Here is a 27172-nt window from a genome sequence, read left to right as displayed (position 1 = left end):
GTGTGCTAAGTTGCCTCAATCTTGTCTGACTCTTTGCAATTCTAGGGACTACAGCCTGTCAGACTCTTCTATCCATGAAATTCTCCCGGCAAGAATATTGGAGTGGGTTTCCATGCTCTCCTTCAGGGGGTCTTCAAACCCATGTCTCTGGCATTGCAGGCAGATTCTTTACCATCTGAGCCACCAGGGAAGCCCTAAATCAACTACGTGTTGAAAGTGTTAGTCGCTCAGTTGTGTCCAACTCCTTGCAACCCTGTGGACTGTAGCCTGCCAGGCTCCTCTGTCCATGGAATTCCTCAGGCAAGAATACTGGAGTGGATTGTCATTCCCTTATCCAGGGGATCTTCCTGACCCAGGGACTGAACCTGGGTCCCCTACATTGCAGGCAGATTCTTTACCCTCTGAGCCACCAGGGGAGCCCTAAATCAACTAAAAAAAAGTTTAAACTTCCTGCAGTGGTTTACCAGGTCCTTCCTGGCCTGACCTCTGATTACCTTTCCAACCTCATGTTTGGTTACTTTCCCTATATAACCACTCCCTGGTCCCTATGCCTTAGTCATTATGAATGCATTTATGTTCTGTGAATATTCCATGTTCTCTTTCCTTGGTAACACATACTGTTCCATCTGTCTGAAACAGGCCTCCTCTTTTCCTATTATCTGAATTAACTCTCACTGGTCCTTGAAATGCTTCTGAAATGACCTTCTGAGTTTTCCCTGATTTTCACCAGACTGGGTTAGGTACGTGTGTGCTAAGTCGCTTCAGTCATGTCTGACTCTTTGTGATACTATGGACTGCAGCCCACCTGGCTCTTCTGTTCATGGGATTCTCCAAGCAAGAATACTGGAGTGGGTTGCCATGTCCTCCTCCAGGGGATCTTCCTGACCCAGGGATCAAACTTGCATCTCTTACACCTACGTGCATTGGCAGGTGGGTTCTTTACCACTAACACCACCTGAGAAGCCCCAGGTTAGGTACACCTGCTAAGTATTTCCATTCCCTTCTATTTCCTTATATACAAACACTCATACTATTTTATTAAACTATTTTTCTACCACTGCGCATAGACTATGGGCTCCATGACAGCATGAACTGTGGCAATCTTCTTTGCCAAGTAGCCTATAAGAACAACCCTAGAACAGTATCTCACACTCTATAGTTAATCCATATTTGCCAATGGAATTATATCCTCAACACCTCACACAGTTTTGTTTGGTAAAGAACTGCTGATTGAAATGTCCCTAATCCTCATTGATCTCATCTTCATCAAGCCCATGGATAATACAAATGTTTCTCTCTGTGTTTTACCTATTATTTCAATGCATAATAAAGATGTTGGCTTGAATTACAGCTAGGCACTAATTACCTCAAATCGGGGTACATTCATTTCAACTTGCCCTCTTAGCAATGGGGTTTGTCTGGGAGTCTCACGGATCATCACATTCCATCTGAGATGAAGTTCAAAGACAAATATTTAGAGCTCTGTTTCATTAAAGGGTGGCATCAATGCTTCATATGTCATGAAAAAGGTCAAAATATTTATGTGGTGAGTCATGATGTGTTGTAGGGGATGACCAAGTTATCTCAGGTCACTTGATCTCAAGGTATACACCAAGAGGGTCCTCTGCCTCATGACTTCTCAAGGCCAGTTTGATGGAAGGAATTCTACCACAGGGTTCTCAGAGAGCAGAACTTCCCAAGCAGTGATAACTATCAAGATCACCTGAGGTGCTTTTGTAACATATACATACCAGGGCCCTACCCAAGACCTACTGAATAAGAATATTTGTGCTAGGGCCCAGCTTGGTACCTTGAAAAAGCTTCCAAAGATAGTCTTATTAGCAGCCATAAATCAAATAGTACGCCCCCTCATAGAAAATCTTTCTTCTCGGAAGATTGGAGGGCAATATTCTCTCTTTTCTAGGGCACAAATAATCCAGACCAATTGTTTATGACTCCTCTTTTTAAATTTCTTTGAGAACTGGATGAAGCTATAAAACTATAGAACGGTTTTTTATACAATCTTAGAATAGAAAGATGGAAACTTTCCCAAGGAAAAACTATGCTTACATAGACAATTAGCTATGAGATTTGAAGGAGGTTCGAAGAACCCTTGAAATTTACTAATGGGGTTCCTGCTCTAAGATCTTTTAAGTTTGAAGAGGGGCTTCAGTGATGTTTAAAGGATACATGGTAGATCCTTTTATCTTAATAAACAAGATCCCCCAAATTTCCCTGCACTGGAGCCAGAAAACCTAGGAGGCTCTGTGAAGGAGTTTACAACATCTCTGATTGAGATAATGTAACTGAGAGTAACTGGCAAGAGACTGGAAGAGCCACAGTGACCTGATCTTTCAGCCACTCGCCTGTCTAGGATCCTAACACAAGCTTGCTCTACTCTGTTGAGGATGTTCAGAGGTGACTTGTTTTTGTTCCAGAATGCACCCCAGCCAAGGAAATGAGCCAGATCATTACCAGTTCCAAGAGGGATGACTGCCAGCTGACACTGCAAGAACAATACAAGGCAACCTTTTCAGACAATCCTACCAAGATCCACCCATAAAAGGACCCAGCGGGTGCTTTCTGGGAAAGAATACGGTCTCAAAGTCAGTGGCAATAAAGGACTTGTGATTTTAGGAAGTGTAATAGGAAGATGTTTGAAATTGAGTGGAATTTTCCCTAAGTAGTTGGGTCCCACTTTTGGCAATACAGAACCTACACAGTAAGCAGAAAAGTTGCTAGAATATGCCAGTATTTGTAGTTAAGATTCTAAAAGAGAAACAGCCACAAATTTTTATCTAGGCTGGTCCAAGGAGATGAGGTACCTCAAGGAGACAAAGTTACTGCAGTCAGAAGAGTAGGGGGCTACTTAGGGAAAGCGAGGTGAGGTAGAGGTAGAGGAACATTCTGCTACACTTGAGACTCAGCAAAGAAAATAAATGGCCTCAAGAAGGGTAGGGAGTGGGTGTTGAATGCTGCCTGATGCCACTTCTTTTTTGCTTGCTCTCCTCCCCTTCAAATCTTCATCTTGGGGCTTGGGGAATAGAGCATTGCTCATGTTTTCTGCTAATTTCCTTTTTTGTCCTTCCTATTGATAGAGCCCCAAATGGTATAGGTTTAGATTGGGAATCTACCCGTCAGTTTGACTGTGAAACCAGTAGGAAACATACATTTTATAGACAAAGAGAGTAAAGACGGGGACATCGTGGGATAAGCAGCTCCATACTCCTAGTCTCTCTAGCGATGGTTAAACTAAATCAGCGAGGGACTCACCTGTTCATGTAACCCAAAGGCATCAATCAGAGATAAGACCCAGCTCACACTGCCATCTCCACCACAAACCACCACGCGAAAGCAAGCAAAGTTCTTGAACATGCAGAGCCTGGAAAGGAGAAGGGAAAGGGCAGTCATTTCATGAACTGACAAGTTTTAAAACTCTTTTCTACAATGTGCCAGGAGCTAAGGACTGCTCCTTCTGCACTCTGCTATTAGGCTACCTGCCTCCTTTTCCTTAACCTTTATCTCTCTGTGTACTTAAGATCATACGAAATGCTCCCATAGGCAATCCTGGAGAGTAGGCCTTACCTTGACCCACACTTTTGTTGGCTCAACCTTGTTCTGTAAGTTACTAGTGGCCTAGCCAAATCTACTTGCTGAGGCCTTGGGGGAATGCCTTGCACAGTTGCCAGTGGGTTCACAAAAACCAGGGCTGAACAGCCAGATGGTCTCTAAATAATACAGCCCTCTAATAGAGATATGTAAACTTGGCCCCAGGAAAAAGAGTGAATATCAGGAAAGGTGTATAGTAATATCAGTTTGTCTCCTCCTCTGAAGTCAGGAAACTATGTCTCCTGACTTCAGAGGAGGAGACAGAGACACCAGCCCCGGCGGCGCAGACGCGAGAGACGCTGGCCGCGGTGGTGCTGACGTGAGAGACACCGGCCCCGGCGGCACTGATGTGAGAGATGCCGGCCCCAACCGACCAGGCAAAGAGGCGCGGCCGAGAGGAGCTACCCCACGTCCAATAGGCGGTGGCTGCGCAGGCGCAGGAGGGCCGAGAGGAGCTACTCCACGTTCAAGGTCAGGAGGGGCGGCCTTGAGGAGATATCCCTCGTCCAAAGTAAGGTACAGTGGCTGCACGTTGCTGTAGCGGCTGTGAAGAGATTTTCCACGACCAAGGTAAGAGAAACCCAAATAAAACGGTAGGTATTGCGAGGGGACATCAGAGGGCAGACACACTAAAATCATAATCACAGGAAACTAGTTGATCTGATCACATGGACCACAGCCGAATGTGGTCCACTGGAGAAGGGAATGGCAAACTACTTCAGTATACTTGCCTTGAGAACGCCATGAACAGTATCAAAGGGCAAAATGATAGGATACTGAATGAGGAATTCCCCAGGTCGGTAGGTGCCCAGTATGCTACTGGAGATCAGTGGAGAAGTAACTCTAGAAGGAATAAAGGGATGCACAAAAGCAAAACCAATACCCAGTTGTGGATGTGACTGGTGATAGAAGCAAGGTCCGGTGATGTAAAGAGCAATATTGCAAAGGAACCTGGAATGTTAGGTCCATGAATCAAGGCAAATTGGAAGTGGTCAAACAGGAGATGGCAAGAGTGAACATAGACATTCTAGGAATCAGTGAACTAAAATGGACTGGAATGGGTGAATTTAACTCAGATGACCATTATATTTACTACTGTGGGCAGGAATCCCTTAGAAGAAATGGAATAGCCATCATGGTCAACAAAAGAGTCCAAAATGCAGTACTTGGATGCAATCTTAAAAACGACAGAATGATTTCTGTTCATTTCCAAGGCAAACCATTCAATATTACAGTAATCCAGTCCTATGCCCCAACCAGTAACGCCGAAGAAGCCGAAGTTGAATGGTTCTATGAAGACCTACAAGACCTTTTAGAACTAACACCCAAAACGATGTCCTTTTCATTATAGGGGACTGGAATGCAAAAGTAGGAAGTCAAGAAACACCTGGAGTAACAGGTAAATTTGCCCTTGGAGCACGGAATGAAGCAGGGCAAAGGCTAATAGAGTTTTGTCAAGAGAAAGCACTGGTCATAGCAAACACCCTCTTCCAACAACACAAGAGAAGACTCTACACATGGACATCACCAGATGGTCAACACCGAAATCAGATTGATTATATTCTTTGCAACCAAAGATGGAGAAACGCTTATGCAGTTAGCAAAAACAAGACCAGGAGCTGACTGTGGCTCAGATCATGAACTCCTTATTGCCAAATTCAGACTTAAACTGAAGAAAGTAGGGAAAACCACTGGACCATTCAGATATGACCTAAATCAAATCCCTATGATTATACAGTGGAAGTGAGGAATAGATTTAAGGGACTATATCTGATAGATAGAGTGCCTGATGAACTCTGGACGGAGGTTCATGACATTGTACAGGAGACAGGGACCAAGACCATCCCCATGGAAAAGAAATGCAAAAAAGTAAAATGGCTGTCTGAGTAGCCCTTCCAAATAGCTTTGAAAAGAAGAGAAGTGAAAAGCAAAGGAGAAAAGGAAAGATATAAGCATCTGAAAGCAGAGTTCCAAAGAATAGCAAGGAGACACAAGAAGGCCTTCCTCAGTGATCAATGGAAAGAAATCAAGGAAAACAACAGAATAGGGAAAACAAGGGATCTCTTCAGGAAAATTATAGATTCCAAGGGAACATTTCAGGCAAAGATAGGCCCGATAAAGGACAGAAATGGTATGGACCTAACCGAAGCAGAAGATATTAAGAAGAGGTGGCGAGAATACACAGAAGAACTGTACAAAAAAATCTTCACGACCAAGATAGTCACGATAACGTGATCACTGACCTAGATCCAGACATCTTGGAATGTGAAGTCAAGTGGACCTTAGAAAGCATCACTACGAACAAAGCTAGTGGAGGTGATGGAATTCCAGTTGAGCTATTTCAAATCTTGAAAGATGATGCTGTGAAAGTGCTGCACTCTATATGCCAGCAGATTTGGAAAACTCAGCAGTGGCCACAGGACTGGAAAAGGTCAGTCATCATTTCAATCCCAAAGAAAGAGAATGCCAAAGAATGCTCAAACTACTGCACAATTGCACTCATCTCACACGCTAGTAAAGTCATGCTCAAAATTTTCCAAGCCAGGCCTCAGCAATATGTGAACCGTGAACTCCCAGATGTTCAAGTAGGTTTTAGAAAAGGCAGAAGCACAAGAGATCAAATTGCCAACATCCGTTGGATCGTGGAGAAAGCAAGAGAGTTCCAGAAAAACATCTATTTCTGCTTCATTGACTATGCCAAAGCCTTTGACTGTGTCAATCACAAGAAACTGTGGAAAATTCTCAAAGATATGGGAATCCCAGACCACCTGACCTGCCTCTTGAGAAACCTGTATGCAGGTTAGGAAGCAACAGTCAGAACTGTACATGGAATAACAGAGTGGTTCCAAATAGGAAAAGGAGTGCATCAAGGCTGTATATTGTCACCTTGCTTATTTAACCTCTATGCAGAGTACATCAAGAGGAACACTGGGCTGGAAGAAGCACAAGCTGGAATCAAGATTGCTGGGAGAAATATCAATAACCTCAGATATGCAGATGACACTACCCTTATGGCAGAAATTGAAGAAGATCTCAAAAGCCTCTTGATGAAAGTGAAAGAGGAGAGTGAAAAGTTTGGTTTGAAGCTCAACATTCAGAAAAAAAAGATCATGACATCTGGTCCCATCACTTCATGGGAAATAGTTGGAAAAGCAGTGGAAACAGTGTCAGACTTTATATTTTTGAGCTGCGAAATCACTGCACATACTGATTGCAGCCATGAAATTAAAAGACGCTTACTCCTCGGAAGGAAAATTATGACCAACTTGATAATATATTAAAAAGCAGAGACATTACTTTGCCATCAAAGGTCCGTCTAGTGAAGGCTATGGTTTTTCCCGTGGTCATGCATGGATGTGAGAATTCGACTGTGAGGAAAGCTGATTGCCAAAGAATTGATGCTTTTGAACTGTGGTGTTGGAGAAGACTCTTGAGAGTCCCTTGTACGGCAAGGCGATCCAACCAGTCCATTCTAAGGGAGATCGATCCTGGGTGTTCATTGGAGGGACTGATGCTGAAGCTGAAACTGCAATATTTTGGCCACCTCATGCCACGAGTTGACTCACTGGAAAAGACTCTGATGCTGGGAAAGGTTGGGGGTGGGAGGAGAAGGGGACGACCGAGAATGAGATGGCTGGATGGTATAACTGACTCTGTGGACATGAGTTTGTGTCAACTCCGGGAGTTGGTGATGGACAGGGAGGCCTGGCGTGCTGTGATTCATGGGGTCGTGGAGAGTCGGATACGACTGAGCGACTGAACTGAACTGAACTGAACTGGAAAAGATGAAGCAAATCTGAGAGCAAGACATTGGCTTGAAAAGATTTATGGAGAGAGCTAAAAGTCCTCTAGCCAGCCAACTCAAGATGTTCTGGAGCTGTGTTTGTGTCCTGTCTTGAGAAAATAGATCTTTCCTGCCCAGGTACTAGAACTAATTCCAAGAAGCCTATCCTACTCTAGAATGTGCAGAGAAAGGAATCATTTCTGTGTGTCCAACTACATCCCTTACCCCGTGCTTACCCGGCTTCAGGTCCACCCTTTGACAGGTCAAATACTTGAGATGGGTTAAGGTACTGCTTGAATTTCTGGAGGAAGACGACCCCTTGATGATCGCCGCTTTTGGAGTTGATTTAGATGAGAAGGGGGCATGAACAGGCTGAAGACCAATCAAGATTCCAAAAGTCTGGAGATACTACTAATTGGCCTAATAATGCACACAACAGAAAAAAAAGAAAAGAAAGGGCCACTGAGATGACATAACATCAAATTTCGCAGACTGTTAAAAACAACTTTATTGAGGTATAGCATATACAAAGAACTGCATATATTTAATGTGTAAAATTTAATGAACTTAGACATAGGCAAACACCCATGATACAATCACCACCATCAAGATAACAAGCATCTAATACCTCCCACAGCTTCCTTGTGCCTCTGAGACTGAAGAACAGAAGGGAAGTCAGATGCAACCCAAAGGGGCTTTCATGAAAAAAAAAAAAAAGAAGAAACAGCTGGTCTTTGCCCAGCTGTTGCCAGGTAACCAATATTTCCTAAGTAACTACTACATACCAATCATCATACTAGATACTTCTAGGGTTCTAGACCTTGCCCTCAAGCTGGGGAGACAGACATACGCAAGAGTGTACTGTAACACAAAGAATAAAAATTGGTACCACGACCAAAGATCAATAAAATGCCAAGGGGAAACTAAGGAAAGAGAACACTGAGAGTTTAGGAGAAGGGTCAGCACACTTAATGAGTACTAGCTCAGTGAGTGATAGCTCAGTTGCTACACTGAGAAGACATAAGGTCAAGAGAGATAGGTAGGAAAGCCTACCTTTCAGCCAGGAACTAATAACAGAAGATATCAACGTGGGGTGAAGCAGGGCACTTTAATTGCTCCTCTAAGGCTCTGGTAGAGAAATCTAAGTTATATCAACTTTCAGGGGAAACAAGACTATAGGGAAATTGTATGGACAAGACAGAAGCTTTTAATAATCCCCAATAGTAAAATTCCCCATAGAGAAGTGAAGTTATAGCAGTCTAAATTGCCAAAGCCTTCCAGCTCATGCTGAGTCGTAGAGTCTGTTGGCAGGGAGACAGGCAGTGAACAATGGCCTCATAGGAGATGCTAGACAAATTGTGAGCCCCCAAACCTCTGAGCTAATGGCTTTGCAGGGATTCCCCAGCAAAAATAAGTGTAAAGAGGAAAAAGGATGTGGGTTGCTCCTGAATGGTGTGGGCTAGGGGGAGAGAGGCAGGTTGAAATGTCCCATTTGTTTGTAGCTTGGATAAAAAGGAGCCTGAAGGAAGACTACTGACTTGTGCAGATTTCATGGCTATTTTACCTGGAAAAATCTAAAGCAAGCTTCCTCTATGGGCCAAGTTCTACTCACTGGCCAGTGGAACTTTAAAGGCATCCTAAACCAGTTAGGCTGTCATCCACCAAATTTTCAGGACTTGCCAGGGCTCATAACTACATGAGGAGTCTGCTATGTCCCTTCAGTAGCATAGCCTGGAAGTAGTTATCCTCCTTGAACATGTTATCCTTTTTTAACGCTTTTTTTTATGAAAAATATATTAAAATAATGGTAGTTAAGACATTCATTCGTTCAACATATATGTATTGAGGGCATTCTTTGTGCTTGTTCTTGTTACGTTCTGATATATAATGATAGACAAGATAGAAACAATCTTTGCTCCTGTGGAACTTATATTCTAATACAAGGGTATAGACCATAACAAATAAACATAGGAAATAATGTGATATGAAGAAAAATAGAGCAGGAAAAGCGGATGGAGACTGAAAGGGATGCCATTTTAGACAAGATGATCAGGAATGGCTCCTCTGGGGAGATGTCATTTGAGATGAGATTTGAATGAAGGGAGGTAGTAAGCAAAGCACATATCTGGGGGAAGAGATTTTAGGGGTCAGGAGGAAGATTAAGAAGCTACCCAGGGAAGGGACATGGCCTGGGATGTCTAGGGACAGTGAAGAGAAGAGCATGGCTACTGTGGAGTGAGGGAGAGAGGTGACAGGGACCAGATAAAATGACAATAAGATGTTATATGAATCCTGTGAACAAGGTGACAAGATTACTACATGGATAGTAATGTGGGCTAGAATATAGCAATGTTAAGAAGATTCATAGCCAAGTAAATAATTGTGTCCACAAGGTTGCTTTTGAATAGGCTAATGTTAATTATACGGGAATGTCCTGCATTATTCAGCAATTTTAACTAATTAAAATAAAAATACAGAAGGGCAACTTGTCAACTTCGAAGTACCTACAGCTGGAGGGAAAGCCACTGGATGACAGAATCAAGATTGACAAATGACCTTAACAAGCAGTTGGGTCAAAGTCAACAAGCTGAAAAGGGGATAAATGTGAAGCTTGGCCTTTAGGCCCAAGGGCATAAATTGCAGCAGAACAGGACAATAGGAACTTGGCTTGGCAGCATCAAAGTATGAAAAGGGGTTAGGGGATTTACTTGACTTTACACTCCAGATGAGTCAACAGTCTGAAAGAGCCTTTCAATAAAGAGCTCATGTTTCTTTGAGCTACATTAATATAATCACAGTGCCCCAAACCAAGGAACCAACAGTCACTTTCAAACTTGTTCAGTTCATACCACAAAAGGATGTTAAGGTTGGCTTCCTGTTCCCATTCCTGTATTTTAAAATCCTCTTTTACAAATGTTAGCTCCTCATTTAACCCTCATAAGGCATCCAAGTAAAGATTTATTTCCTATTGGCAGAAAACAAATGGTACATAAGGCAAAGAGAGGTTAAGTAACTGACCCAAAGTCACACAGTTAGTACATGATGGAGTAGGCTCCCAAGACTAGTAGTATCAGCATCATCTGAGGATGTGTTAGAAATGAAAATTCTTGTGCCCTACTCAGCTCTACTGAATCAAAAGCTGTGGGGCAGAGACTGGGGCCTAGAAATCTGTGTTTCAACAAGCCTTCCAGATGATTCTGATGCATTCTCAGATTTTACAAATACTGCATATGAATTTTGCCCCCATATGAATCAGGGATTCTGTCTTAGTCATATCCTATTCTCTACATTGTTTATCACTAAGCCTTACATATACTTGGTACTCAGTAAATGTATTAATTAATTCATGAAACAAATCTTGACTCTGCATATGCCATGTATCCAGGTTTAAGTGCTAGTGGTACAAGAGCTCCCAGTCTGGAGTAGGAGACATTCATGTGATGAACTATAATATAGTGTGGTAAGTGCTCTGGGATATGTGTTCTAGGTTCACAGCAAAGGAAGTGATTTATTTGTCAAGAGAAATGGGGAGGGGCATTACAGAAACCTTTAAACAGGAGATAAGAATTAACTTTTGTTTTCACCCTCTAGGATGAGAGAAGAAATTTACCAAGCAGATTGGGTGGGAAAAAGGGGAAATTAGAAGACATTCTCAGAAATTAAGAGTTTGTTGACTGAATAAATAATGAATGAATAGATGAGTTCTACTCAACAATGACACATATTTCCTCAGATGCCTCCACTCTGGGATGCTGGAGAAGGGATTCCCTAGCTTGACCAGAGGGGTTGGCCCAGATCATTTTTAATGATTTTATCATCTCCAAGATGGGTGGGACTCCCAGCAGGAGACTATCCATTAAGGAGCGTATCTGCCTAGACCAAGAAACCAGAAAAAGTCAAGAAGATACAGAGGTTTTAAAAGATACTCCTAAGAAACCAAGTAATACATGCTAGAATGATGAGTTCTCAAGAGTGACATTCAGTTTGATCAAGACTGCAGATGACGAGGATGAAAGGCTAACTCATGGGGCATTTATATGAGTCATTACACAAAAAGAATGGCTTAGCATAGGTGCTTCTAATCTATAATATGACGTTGGTGGAAAGCAAAAGGAAGCAGCAATGCTATTAGTTGACCATCTATAACAGGAATGAGAAATTATATAGGATGGGAAAAAACAAACTAAAAAACTCTAACTTCCACTAGGCCAGGAAACACAGAACCCATAGGGCCAATTACAAAGAGGTGGCAGCCCCTTAACATTTATTTGGGAGTGATTTATTAGATGCTGAAGTGGATATCCTTCAGTCTCTCCAAAGACATGTTCCCCAGGTTCCTGTAGTGGTGAGCAAAGTCTCACCACTTCAGATTCAGGACTTCATTGACTTTCATTAGGAGCCTGAGTACACTTGGCTGACTAGTTTGCTACTTCTCCTGTTCTATCAACTCCATCTTCCCAGTAGTCCCTTTTTTTCTCCTAGCCAGTCAAGTATCTCTTATGTACCAAGGTATCAGTCTCATGACCTCTCTAGTCACCTATCTTGTAGGTGAATCTATGTGGATAAATATTTGAATAGATCTGAGATTATTATATGCATGCATCCCTGAGTGAGGGATATGGGACTGAGCATGTCATCATGGAGACATATGAGTATGCTTGCCTGCAGAAAACTGTGTGAGTGGCTCATTCCATGTACCAATGTCTGTATGTATCTGTGCTGGGATTAGGAAAGAAATTGGAAAATATTAGAGCAGCTCACATACATGTATGTGCACTTATGCTGTGTCTAGTTCTAAAACAGTTGTAATGTTTACAGGAATCCTTCCCCCTTCTGTTCTCTAAGGAAACTATATACTCTTCTTTCTTTTCCTTTCTCTGCTCCCAGGTAATGTTGGGTTTTCCTTGGCAATGAAGTAGGCAGCAAGCAAACAAAATTATTTCATGGATTATCTAGTGTCTGGAAATCATGAAAAAGCTGAAATGAATTCTGATAATTTGGAAACAATTGTGACAGAGGCTACAAAGAACATCCCCACATACAGATACATCTACATTCACCATCCCAAAAGTCTAAAAGTCATGAGTTGTCTCCACACATAAGGGTTTCCCTGGTGGCTCAGCGGTAAAGAATCTGCCTGCAATGCACAAGACACAGGAGACGCAGGTCTGATTTCTGGGTCAGGAAGATCCTCTGGAGGAGGAAATGGCAACCCACTCCAGTATTTTGCTGGGAAAATCCCATGAACAGAGGAACCTGGTGGCCTATGGTCCATGGGGTCGCAAAGAGTAGGACACACTGAGAAACAGAGCACACAGGCATGCTCTACACATTTGCACACTTTTACTTTCAGAAATGCTTCACTGGTTGACTAGAATAATTTAATTGCAGTCATTTCCCCCAGGCTTTGCACCTTCCCTCCCTCCCCAATGTACTTCTGAGATTAACGTTTAGCTACTCACCATCACCTTTGGGGTCACTCAGGGCAGTGGGTGGAATGACTGATGACCGATGACTTCCAAACCAGCATTCCTTGGAAAACCATCTCCTGCAGTCGTCATGCACCTGGAACGACAGGAGAAGAAAGAAAAAAAATAAAACATGAATGGGGTGAGAAAAGGATAACATAGAGCATCATTTTGTCTCAATTCCAAAATTTAAGTGCTCAGTACTCAAAACTCCCTTTTTGAGATTTGGTGCCATACACATACTCCTGACTCAACATCTTTCTCCATTTTGAGTCTGCATCATCCCTGAATGTGGTCTCTGAACCCTGTTCCTTTCAAAGGTGCCTTTCAGGAGATACTATTGTAGGCACAGAGTAGATGCCAGTCCTAGAGCACAATTTTAGTGGCCTACAGAATAGGGAGTTTACTTGCAGTATAAGAGTGATAATCCTGATATGTTATTATACTTCAAACCTTACAACAATCATGTGTGTTAGGGAAGACATTACTAAATTTGTTTTAGAAATAAGAAAACCAAAGCTCCGAGAGGAAAAGGATTTTGCTCAAGGTCAAACAACTGGGAAGTAAAAAAACTAAGACTCGGCTACCTTCCCCACTAATGGCATACTTCCCAGATTTCTGATATCTTCAAGCATCACTTCATGAAAAATTACAGTTACTAGATGACATGAACCTGGCCTAATTAGGCAAAAGTAATTTAAAAAGATCCAGAGGACAACCAGAGTTGTCTTATTTTTAAATGACAATATAATTGAAAAAATCATTACATTAATTTCAGGTATACAACATAATGACCTAATATCTGTATACATTGTGAAATTGTCACCAGAGTAAGTCTAGTTAAATTAATCATTATACATAGTTACATTTTTTCCCTGTGATGAAAACTTAAGATTTACTTTCCTTTAAAATTTTTATTTTATACTGGAGTATAACTGAGTAACAATGTTGTGTTAGTTTTAGGTATACAGTGAAGTGATTCAGTTATACATGTACCTGTATATATTCTTTTTTCATGTACTTTTCTCATTTAGATTATTATAGAATATTGATCAGAGTTCCCTGTGCTGTTCAGTTTGTCACTGATGGTTGCTAGATTTACTTTCTTAAGGAACCCTAACATATTACTAAAGGAATCCATCAAAACACAAGAAACCAAGAGGAGAAGACAAGAACAGAGAACTACAAAAGCAACCAGAAAACAATGAACAAAATAGCAGTAAGTAAACGCCTATCAATAATCACTTTAAATTTAAATGGACGAATTCTCCAATCAGAAGAAATAGAGGGCTGAATGGATACCAAAACAGGGCACATATATGTTGCTGATATGAAACTCACTTCGGATCTAAAGACACACAGACTGAAAGTGCAAATGGATATTAAAAGAAAGCCATAGTAGCAATACTTATATACGACAAAACAGACTTTAACACAAAGACTGTAACAAAATAAGGAAGGGCATTAAATTATAATTAAAGGGTCAATCCAACAAGGATATATAACATTTGCAAACATTTATGCACTTAACAGTTAAGTTCAGTTCAGTCGCTCAGTCGTGTCCGACTCTCCGCGACCCCATGAATCACAGCACGCCAGGCCTCCCTGTCCATCACCAACGCCCGGAGTTCACTCAAACTCATGTCCACAGAGTCGGTGATGCCATCCAGCCATCTCATTCTCGGTCGTCCCCTTCTCCTCCCACAGAGGAGTACCTAAATATATAAAGCAAATATTAACAGAAATAACTGAAGAAAGAGACAGAAATACAAGGATTTTAGAGGACTTTAATATCCCAGTTACATCAATGGATACATCAGCCAACAGAAAACACTGGCCTTAACAAATTAGATTACCTTAACATGTGAGATGAGATTACCTTAATAGATATACATAGAACATTCCATTAAAAAGCAGCAGAATACATATTCTTTTCAAGTGTTCATAGAACATTCTCCAGATACATCACATGCTAATCCATGAAACAAAGTAACATTAAATATAAGAAGATTCAAATCATGGTAAACATCTTTTCTGAAAACAACACTATGAAACTAGAAATCAACTACATGAAAAAAAAAAAAAAAACTGGAAGAAACACAAACATAAGGACCTAAACAGCATGCTGCTAAATAACCAATAGGTCAATAAAAAAATCAAAATATACCTTGAGACAAATGAAAATGGAAACACACCTCTAAAATCTATGTTGTATTCAGTGTTAAGTCGTTTCCAAATCTTTGCAACCCCAAGGTCTGTATCATGTCAGGCTCCCCTGTCTTCCACTGTCTCAAATTCATGTTCATTGAGTTCGTGATGCTATCTAACCATCTCATCCTCTGTTGCACACTTCTCCTCTTGCCTTCAATCTTTCCCAGCACCAGGGTCTTTCCCAGTGAATCGGTTTTTCGCATCAGGTGGCCGAAGTATTGAAGTTTGAGCTTCAGCATAAAACTTTTTAATGAATATTCAGGGTTGATTTCCTTTAGGAAGGAAACAGAAATCCACTTCAGTATTCTTGACTGGGAAATCCCATGGACAGAGGAGCGTGGCAGGCTATAGTCCATGGGACTGCAAAGAGTCGGACACAACTGAGTGGCTAACACACTGACTGGTTTTGATATCCTTGCAGTCCAGGTCGGTCTCAAGAGTCTTCTCCAGCACCATAGTTTGAAAGCATCAATTCTTTTGTACTCAGCCTTCTTTATGGTTCAACTCTCACATCCATACATGACTACTGCAACAACCATAGATTTGACTATATGGTCCTTTGTCAGCAAAGTGATGTCTCTTCTTGTTAATACACTGTCCAGGTTTGTCATAACTTTTCTTCCAAGGAGCAAGCCTTGTTTTAATTTCATGACTGCAGTCACCATCTGAAGTGATTTTGGACCCCAAGAAAATAAAATCTGTCACTGCTTCCACTTTTCCCCCTTCTATTAATAGTTGCCATTGAGTGATAGGACCAGATGCCACGATCTTAGTTTTTTCAGTGTTGAGTTTCAAGCCAGCTTTTTCACTCTCCCTTTTCACCCTCATCAAGAGGCTCTTTAATTCCTCTTCACTTTCTACAATTAGAGTGGTACCATCTGCATATCTGAGGTTGTTGATATTTCTCCTGGCAATCTTCATTCCAGCTTGTGATTCATCCAACCCAGAATTTGGCATGATATATTCTGCATACAAATTAAATAAGCAGGGTGACAATATACAACCTTGTCATACTCCTTTCCCAATTTTGAATCAGTCAGTTGTTCCAAGTCCAGTTCTGTTTTTTTTTTTTTTTTCCTTTGATCTGCATACAGATTTCTCAGGAGGCAGGTAATGTGATCTGGTATTTCCATCTGTTTAAGAATTTTCCACAGTTTGTTGTGAGCCACACAATCAAAGGCTTTAGAGTAGTCAATGAATCAGAAGTAGATGTTTTCCTGGAACTCCTTTGCTTTCTCCATGACCCAATGAATTTTGGTAATTTGATCTCTGATTCCTCTGCCTCTTCAAAACCAAGCTTGTACATTTACAAGTTCTTGGTTCATGTACTGCTGAAGCCTAGTTTGAACAATTTTGAGCATAACCTTGCTGGCATGTGAAATGAGCACAGTGTTGGGTAGTTTGAGCATTCTTTTGCATGTCCCAAAATGTATGGGACACAGCAAAAGCAGCCCTAGGAGGGAAATTTGTAGCGATACAGGTGTACTCCAAGAAACAAAAATATCAAATAAAGAATCTAAATATCTACTTAAAGGAACTACAAAAAGAAGAATAAGCAAAGCCCAAACTTAGGAGAAAGAAGAAAATGATGGATCCTAGAGGAAAAAAATGAAATAGAGTCTAAAAAATACAAAAGATCAATGAAAGTAAGAGCTGGTTTTTTAAAAAGACAAGCAACATCAAGAAATTTATATTTAGTTAGGCTGATTAAAAAAAAAAGGAACACCCTAAAAAAGAGAATCAGAAATTAAAAAGGAAAAATTATAACTTTATACAACAGAAATACAAAAGATTATAAGAGAATACTATCAACAATTACATGCCAAAAAATTAAACAACCTAGAAGAAATGAAAAAAACTTCTAGATCATATAATCATCCAATACAGAATCATGAAGAAACAGAAAATCTGAATAGACTCATTACTAGTAATGAAATTGAATCAGTGATCAAAAAGCTCCCCCATAGAAAAATCAAGGTCCAGATGGCTTCATGATGAATTCTACCAAATATTTCAAGAAGAGTTAATATCTATCACTTTCCAAAATAATGACAAAGGAATACTTCCAAACTCGTTCTATAGGGCCACCATTATCCTAATACCAAAACCAGACAAAAACACTACAAGAAAGAAAATTATAGGCCAATATCTTTGATAAATATAGATGTAAAAATCATCAACCTAGCCATAGCAATCAGGTACAAAAAAGAAATAAAAGCATCAAAATAAGAAAAGCAAAAGTAAAAACTCACTATTTTCATATGACAGAGCACTATATAGAGAAGACACCAAAGGGTGCACCAAAAATGTAGTAAAGCTAATTAATTAAGAACTTTGCAGACACAAAATTAATATACAGGAACCTGTTGCATTTCTATACACTAATGATGAACTATCAGAAAGATAAATGAAGAAAAGAATCCAATTTATAATTGCATCAAAAATAATAAAATATCTAGGAATAAATTTAACCAAGGAAGTAAAAAGACCTGTAACCTCAAAACAATAAGACAATGATTAAAGAAACTGAGGATGACACACCAAAAATATGGAAAAATATACCACAGTCATGAACTGGATGACTCAATATTGTTAAACTGTCCATACTCCCCAAAGAAATCAACAGATTAAATGCAATCCCTATCAAAATATCAATGGCATATTTCACAGAACAAGAAAAAGCACAGTTCTTAAATGAAAACACAAAAGACTGCTAATAGCCAAAGCAATCTTGAGAGAACAAAACTAGAGCTTTCACACTTCCACACCACAAAGCTATAGAATTCATAGCAGTATGGAACTGGCACAAAAACAAGACACACAGATCAAGGGAACAGAACAGAGAGTCCAGAAATAAATCCACACTCATATGATCGTTAACCTATGACAAAACAGAAAATAAGAATATAAATGGAAAAAAGACAGCCTCTTCAATAAAACTGGACAGCTGTATTGAAAAGAACGAAACTGGACCACTTTCTTACAAATATATGAAAATAAAATAAAATGGATTAGAGGCTTAAATGTAGACTTGAAACCATAAAATGAGAAGAAAACATAAGCAGTGAGCTCTTTGAAATATTTTTTTTTGTATATGTATCTTTGGGGAAGGCAACAAAAGCAAAAACAAACAAATGGAACTATATGAAACAAAGACTTTTGCACAGTGAAGGAAAACACCAACCAAATGAAAAGACAGCCTCCTGACTGGGCAAAGATATTTGCAAATGATATACCCAGTAAAAGGTTTGATGTGGAAAATATATCAGGAACACATACAACTCAATACCAGGAAAAAAAAACAAAAACCTGGTTAATAAATGGACAGAGGACCTGAACAGACATTTGCCAATGCAGACATACAGATAGCCAAAAGGCACATGAAAATACGCTCAACATCCTCAATCATCAGGGAAATTCAAATCAAAATGACAATAAGATATCACCTCACAAGTTTCTGATGACTGTTGTCAAAAAGACAAGAAACAACAACTGATGGTGAGGATGTGGAGAAAAGGTTCAATTGTGCAATTTTGGTGGGAATGTAATTTGAGGCAGCCACTATGTAAAACATTATGGGGATTCCTCAAGAGAACTAAAAATAGAACTACCATGCAATCCATCAATTCCACTTCTAGGTATTTATCCAAAGAAATGAAAACACTAACTCCAAAAGATACACATACACCTATGTTCACTGAATACTATTTACAATAACAAAGATATGGAACCACTATAAGTGTCCATCCATAGGTGAATAGATAAAGAACATGTGATATATATATATATATGTACATATATATATATATGCACACACAGATATAATGTATACATATATAATACATACATATACATGTACTTATACACACATATACCATATGTATATACGTACACATATATAATATATATAATGTATACATATATGTGTGTATATATATATATATAATGGTATATCACGGCCATAAAAAAGAACAACATTTTGTCATTTATGGCAACATGGATGGAGCTGGAGGTTATTATGGTAAGTGAAATAAGTCAGAGAGAGAAAAACGAATACAGTATTATTTCATATATACGTGGAATCTGAAAAGAAAACACATGAACAAACACAACAAAACAGAAATGGGCTCATATACACAAACTGGTGGTTACCAGAGTGGAAGAGGTTGGGGGATGAGTGAAATAAGTGACTGGGATTAAGAGGCACAAACTTAGGACTATAAAACAGCCTTCAAACTAGGCCTCAGTGGGGTTTCCCTGGTAGCTCAGCTGGTAAAGTATCTGCCTGCAATGCAGGAGACTCCGATATGATTCCTGGGTCATAGATATGACTCCTGGGAAGATCCCCTGGTGGAGGGATAGGCTATCCACTCCAGTATTCTTTGGTTTTCCTGATGGTTCAGATGGTAGAGAATCTGCCTGCAATGTGGAACACCTGGGTTTGATACCTGAGTTAGGAAGATCCCCTGGAGGAGGGCATGGAAACTCACCCCAGTATTCTTGCCTGGAGAATCCCCGTGGACAGAGGAGTCTGGTGGGCTATAATCCATGGGGTTGCAAAGAGACACAACTGGGTGACTAAGCACAGCACACAGCACAGGTCTCAGCAGTATGTGAACTAACTTGCAGATGTACAAACTAGGTTGAGAAAGGGCAGAGGAACTAGAGCCCAAATTGCCAACATTCATTGGATCATGGAGAAAGCAAGGGAATTCCTGGAAAACATCTACTTCTGCTTCAACAAATACTCTAAAGTCTTTTACTATGTGGATCACAACAAACTGTGGAAAATTCTTAAAGAGATCAGAGTACCAGACCACCTTACCTGTCTCCTGAGAAACCAATATGATGGTCAAGAAGTAACAGAACCAGACATTGAACTACTGACTGGTTCAAAATTGGGAAAGGAGTACAACAAGGCTGTATATTGTCACCCTGATTATTTAACTTATATGCAGAGTATGTCATGCGAAATGCCAAGCTGGATGAATCACAAGCTGGAATCAAGATTGCTAAGAGAAATAATAAACAACCTCAGATATGCAGATGGTACCACTCTAATGGTAGAAAGTGAAGGGGAAACAAAGAATTTCTTGATGAAGGTAAATAAGAGAGTGAAATAGCTGGCTTGAAACTCAACACACAAAAAAACTAAGATCATGGCATCTGATCCCATCACTCATTTATATATATATATATATAATTATTAGATATACATACAAAGATCCTGATGCTGGGAAAGATAGAAGCAGGAGGAGAAGGGAATGACAGAGGAAGAGATAGTTGGATGGCATCACCAACTCAATGAACCTGAGTTTGAGGAAACTCACGGAAATGGTGAAGGACAGGGAAACCTGGCATGCTTCAGTCCATGGGGTCACAAAGAGTTGGACATGACTGAGTGACTGAACAACAACCATACATACAAAAAAAGAGAAAGGAATCTAAACATAACACTAAAGAAAGTGAAAGTGAAGTTGTTCAGCTGTGTCCGACTCTTTTGCCACCCCGTGGACTGTAGCTTACCAGGCGTCTCTGTCCATGGGATTTTCCAGGCAAGAGTACTGGGGTGGGTTGCCATTTCCTTCTCCGGGGATCTTCCAGACCCAGGGATTGAACTCAGGTCTCCTGCATGCAGGCAGACGCTTTACCCTCTGAGCCACCAAACATAACACTGAAGGTAGCCTTCATATCACAAAGGAAGAGAGGAAAAGAAGATAGGAACAAAAAGAAATACAAAAATAATGAACAAAATAGCAATAAGCACATACTTATCAGTAGTCACTTTAAATATAAATGAACTAAATTCTCCAAACAGAATATGTAGAGTAGCTGAAGGGATTAAAAAAAAAAAACAACAGCTCATACATTTGCACATACAAGAAATTCACTGCAGATCTAAAGACACATACAGACTGAAAGTGAGAGGATGGAAAAGAGTATTCAGTGAAAATGGAAATTAAATAAAAGCCAAGATAGCAATAGTTATTTCACACAGAATAGAGTTTAAAACAAAGACAAAGGAAGACGTTACATAATGACATAAGGATCAAACCAAGAAGAACATATAACAATTGAAAACATACATACACCCAACACAAGAGCAAATAACTACATGAAGCAAATACTGGCAGACATAAAGGGAGGAATTTACAGTAGCACAATAATAGGTTTTTAACAACCCACATATCAATAAATAGATCATCGAGATAGAAAACCAATAAGGAAATATTGTCCTTAATACATAAGATAAACTGTTCTTTACACATATTCCATTCAAAAGCAGCAGAAGATAAATTATTTTTGACTATACATGGAAAATTATCCAGAATAGGTCACATGTTAGGCTGAAGAAAACATCTCAGTAAATTTTAAGAAAATTGAAATTATATCAAACAACTCTCTGACCACAATGTTATGAGACTATAAATAAACTAGAAGGAAAAAAAAGAAAAAAAACTGGAGGGGGGCAATTCCAAGATGGCAGAGGAATAGGACGGGAAACCACTTTCTCCCCCACAAATTCATCAAAAGATCATTTGAATGTTGAGCAACTTCCACAAAACAGTTTCTGAACAGTGGTGGAGGACACCAGGCACCCAGAAAGGCAGCCCAATCTCTTCAATAGGAGATAGGACAAAATATAAAAGACAAAAACAGAGACAAAAGATTTAAGGATGAAGACCCTTCCTGGGGAGGGAGTCGTGTAGGAGGAGAAGTTTCCACACAGTAGGAAATCCTCTCACAGGCATGTCTGTGGGGAGTTTTGGAATCTCAGAGGGCAACATAACTGGGAGGGGAAAAAAAATCCACAAAATATGCGCCTAACCACAACTGCCAGTGGAGAAGTGGCCCAGACGTTCATGTCCTCCAGGAGCAAGTGGGAGTTGGGCAGGGGGACGTGGACTCCATTATTGGTCCTTAGGGTAAGGACTGGGCCTGAATGCCATGAGGACAATCTGAAGGAGCTAATGTGAGATAACAACCCAAATCCTCGGAACACCAGAGACAAAAAAAAAAAAAGACTTTTCCCGCAAAAGGCTCTAAAGCCTCACAGTGCAAGGAGATCCAACCAGTCCATTCTAAAGAAGATCAGTCCTCGATGTTCATTGGAAGGACTGATGCTAAAGCTGAAACTGCAATACTTTGGCCACCTCATGCGAAGAGTTGACTCACTGGAAAAGACCCTGATGCTGGGAGGGATTGGGGGCAGGAGAAGAAGGGGACGACAGAGAATGAGATGGCTGGATGGCATCACCGACTCAATGCACATGAATTTGAGAGAACTCTGGGAGTTGGTGATGTACAGGGAGGCCTGGCATGCTGTGATTCATGGGGTCGCAAAATCGGACACGACTGAGCGACTGAACTGAACTGAACTGAACTAACCCCTGGCAAGATCACAGAACAAAGGATTGAATGAATACCAAAGGAGAGCAAACTGGCTGCCACATAGGGCCCTCCCTCCCCGGAGGCAGAGAGGCAGGCCTGCGACAGCCAGAGCTGGAAGGCAAGGGGCTGCTGCAATCTCGGCCCCACTGACTGCATCTTCCACCAAACTGTGAGCAGGTTTCCAGTTGCTAACCACATTTTCCTGGGATCCTGGAAGGTTGACATCCATTAGGAGTGTCACAGCCTGAGATCAGCTCCCCAAAGGAGACACAGGAAACACCTGGGACTATGCTCTAGTGTCGCACCTGGGAAACCAAGTGACCAGGACCAGGGAGGTGAATCAGATGCACAGCCCACCTGGGACAGTGTTCTCGTCAAGCACCCAGTTGCCTGAGCTGCTCGGACCTGGGAAGGGCACAAAACACACAGCCCATCTGGGTCTGTGCCCCTGCAGAGAACCTGAGTGGTTTATACCTGGGAATTGCATGAAATGCAGGGCCCACTTGGGACAGTGCCCCTGCAGAGCACCCTGGAGCCTGAGCAGTGTAGACCTGGGAAATACACACTGCCTTGGGCTGTGGCAAACCTAGTGTGGTCCATCCACTGTGAGCACTCCCCCCACATGCCAGTGGTATTTGTTTTCAGTGTCTCTCCCTCCCCACAACACAACTGAACAAGTGAGCCTAAATAAGTGGCCCCCTTTTACACGTTGGAGAAGGAAATGGCAACCCACTCCAGTGTTCTTGCCTGGAGAATCCCAGGGACGGGGGAGCCTGGTGGGCTTCCGTCTATGGGGTCACACAGAGTCGGACATGACTGAAGTGACTTAGCAGCAGCAGCAGCAGTTGCCCCCTTGTGTCAGGGCAAAAATTAGATACTGAAGAGACTTTCAAACAGAGGAAGCCAAAATAAACAAAGAAGGGGGAACCGCTCTGGAAGTGACAGGTGCAACAGGTTAAAACCCTGCATTTAATACTGGAGACTGTGCTTTTGAAGGGCACCTATAGACCTCGAGAACAAGTACAAGCTGGAACAAGGGACCATCTGACACTGAACTGACCCCACACTGCTCACAACAGTCAAAGAGAAATTTCTAGATATATTTTTACTATTATCACTTTTTAATTATTGTTTTAAAATTAGTTTTTTATTACTCCTTTAACTTTCATTCTTATAGCCTACTATTACTTTTCAAAAAATATCCCTATTTTTTAAAACAAGTTCCATAAATATTTAAAAAATTTTTTGTGATTGATTATGTTTTATATTTCTTATGTTGTATTTTTGAGAATCTAACCTCTGTTCTAGGTTTTTAATCTTCGTTTTTTGATATTTGTTATCAATTTTGTATCTCTAAGAATCTAATATTTGGTATCCATTTTCACTTAGGAATTTGATTACTGGGTTGATTGCTCTCTCCCCTTTTGACTCTACCTTTTCTCCTCCTGGTCACCTCTATCTCCTTCCTCCCTCTTCTCTTCTATACATAACTCTGTGAATCTCTCTGGGTGTTCCAGACTATGGAGAGTATGTAGGGATTTGATTACTGGCTAGATTGTTCTCTCCCTTTTTGACTTCCCCTTTTCTCTTCCTGGGCACCTCTATCTCCCTCGTCCCTCTTCTCTTCTGTATATAACTCTGTGAACCTCTCTGGGTGCTCCTGGCTGTGGAGAATTATTTCACCAAAACCTAGGGGTTTTATCTTCTATGCTGCATGGATGGAAAAGTCTTGAGGCTACTGTAAGAGAAGGACTAAAACCCAGAGGCAGGAGGCTTAACTCCAAAACTGTGAAACATCAGAGAACTCCTGACTCTAGGAAACATTAATAGACAAGAGCTCACCCAAAAGTGACTACACATACACTGAAACCAAGCTCCACCCAAGAGACAAAAAGTTCCAGTGCAAGACACATCACACTAATTCTCCAGCAAAACAGGAGCACAATCCTGAACATTAAAAAATGGGCTGCACAAAGCCATGCCAAACCCATAGAAACTCCAAAACTCTCTATTGGACACTTCATTGCACTTTAGAGAGAAGAGATCCAGCTCCACCCACCAGAAGACAGACACAAGCTCCCCCAACCAGAAAACCTTGACGAGCCATTAGTCTAACCCCACCCGTAGGGAGCAGACTCCACAATTAAGAGGAATTATGAACTTCCAGCCTGCAGAATGGGCACCCCAAACACAACAATCTAAACAAAATGCAAAAGCAGAGAAATATTCAACAGGTGAAGGAATATGATAAAAATCCACCAAAGCAAATAAAAGAGGAGGAGATAGGGAATCTACCTGAAAGAGAATTCAGAATAGTGATAGTAAAGATGATGCAAAATCTTGAAAACAAAACAGAGTAAGAAATAAATAGACTAGAGACAAGGATTGAGAAGATGCAAGATATGTTTAAGAAGAACCTAGAAGAAATAAAGAAGAATCAGTCAACAATGAATAATGCAATAATTGAGGTCAAAAACACTCTGGAGGGAACCAATAGTAGAATAACTGAGGCAGAAGAGAGGATAAGTGAGGTGAAAGATAGAATGGTGGGAAAATCTCATATAAACAATCTACATGCTTCCCTTGTAGCTCAGTTGGTAAAGAATCTGCCTGCAGTGCAGGAGACCTGGGTTCGATCCCTGGGTTGGGAAGATCCCCTGGAGAAGGAAATGGCAACCCACTCCAGTATCCTGGCCTGGAAAATCTTATGGACAGAGGAGCCTGGTGGGCTGCAGTCCATGGGGTCGCAAAGAGTTGAGCACGACTGAGCTAAAGGAACTAGAAAAAGAAGAACAAATATAACCCAAAGTTAATAGAAGGAAGTAAATGATAAAGATTTCTTCTCTAAGAAATAAATGAAATAGAGACTAAAAAATGGAAAAGATCAATGACACTAAGAGCTGGTTCTTTAAAAGATAAAATTGATAAACCTTTAGTCAGAATCATAAAAAAGAAGAGTGGATCCAAGTAAATAAAATCAGAAATGAAAAAGGAGAATTTACAACTGATACCACAGAAATAGAAAGGATCATAAGAGATTTCTATGAAAAAGTATATGATAATTAAAAGGACAATGTAGAGGAAATGGACAAATTCCTAGAAATGTACAATCTCCCAAGACTGAACCAAAAAGAAATAGAAACTATTATTAGACCAATTACCAGTAATGAAACTGAATCAGTAATAAAACACCACTCTCAAGAAACAAAAGCCCAGGACCAGATGGCTTCACAGGTGAATTTTAACAAACATTTAGATGAGTTGACACCTATATTCTCAAAATATTCAAAAAATTGAAAAGGAAACACTTCCAAATTCATTCTATGAGGCCACCATTACCCTGATACCTAAACCAGACAAAACACTACAACAAAGAAAATCAAAGGCTAATATCTTTGATGAATATAGATGCAAAAATCCTCAACAAAATATTAGCAAAACAAATGTTATAATACATAAAAAGGATTTTACATGATGATAAAGCTGGATTCATTCTAGAGTCACAAGGGTGGTTCAACATATACAAATCAATCAATATGATACAGCACATTAACAAAAAGAAAGAAAAATGTACTTGATAATCTCAATAAATGCATAAGAAGCATCTGACAAAATTCAAAATAAAAATTCTCATCAAAGTGAATATAATAAAGATGTGTTTGTTTACAACAAACTCATGACAAACATAATACTCAGTGGAGAAAAGCTGAAAACCTTCTTGCCAAATTGAGGAATAAGACAAAGATGCCAACGCTCACTGCTTCTGTTTTACGTATTATTAGAAGTCTTGGATATAGATACGAGGCAAGCAAAAGAAACAAAAATTGTCCAAATTGGAATGGAAGGAATAAAACTGTCATTATCTGAAGATGACATGCTACTCTATATACAGAATACTAAAGTCTATATGTAAAACTACTAGAACTAATAAATTATTTCAGAAAGGGACTAAGATACAAGTTTAATACACAGAAGTCTTTTGTATATCTATACACTAATAATGAAATATCAGAAAAAGAAAGTGAAAAAAATCTCATTTGAAGTAGCATTAAAAAAAAACTCGAGGAATAGAGTTAACCAAGGAGGTGAAAGACTCATCGTATGAAAACTATAAAATTTTGATAAAAGTGATTAAATATTACTCAAAGAAATGGAAAGATAATCACCTGCCCTTGGAATGGAAGAACTAATATTGCAAAAATGGCCACACTACCCAAAGCAATCTACAGATTTAATGCAATCCCTTTCAAAATACCCATAGCATTTTTCACAGAACTACAACAGATAATCCTAAAATTTATAGGAAACCACAAAAGACTCAGAACTGCCAAAAATATCTTGACAAAGAATTAGAAAGCTGGAAAAATCGCACTCCCTAACTTCAGAACTTCAGACTTTGTAGTAATAAAAAGCAACAGTAAGTAAAGCATACTATTGACACTAAAACAGACACATGGATCAGTGGAATAAAATAGACAGCCCAGAAAGAAACCCACACACATATGGCCCATGACAAAGGAGGCAAGATTATATAATAGAGAAAAGAGAGACTCTTCAGTAAGTGGTGCTGGTAAAACTGGACATCTAGATTAAAAAAAATAATAAAATATTCCATTAAGCTACATACAAAAATAAACTCAAATGGTTAAAGACCTAAATGTTAAGACATAACACTTCTAGAAGAGAACAGGGGCAAAACATTCTTTGA

The 27172-nt window shown here is 40.1% G+C and overlaps 1 pseudogene; it reads right to left on the bottom strand.

Moving 5' to 3' along the window:
* Positions 1-1351: 1351 nt before the first annotated feature.
* Positions 1352-27172, bottom strand: part of LOC148775524 (diacylglycerol kinase kappa-like) — a 113668-nt pseudogene continuing 87847 nt past the window's right edge.

This window comes from Moschus berezovskii, chromosome 14, assembly GCF_049115385.1.
Source record: "Moschus berezovskii isolate FMDL1 chromosome 14, NW_MosBer_1.0, whole genome shotgun sequence".
Classification (NCBI taxonomy): Eukaryota; Metazoa; Chordata; class Mammalia; order Artiodactyla; family Moschidae; genus Moschus; species Moschus berezovskii.
Note: the sequence above shows the minus strand (reverse complement) of the source record. Positions and strands in the feature narration are given on the sequence as shown.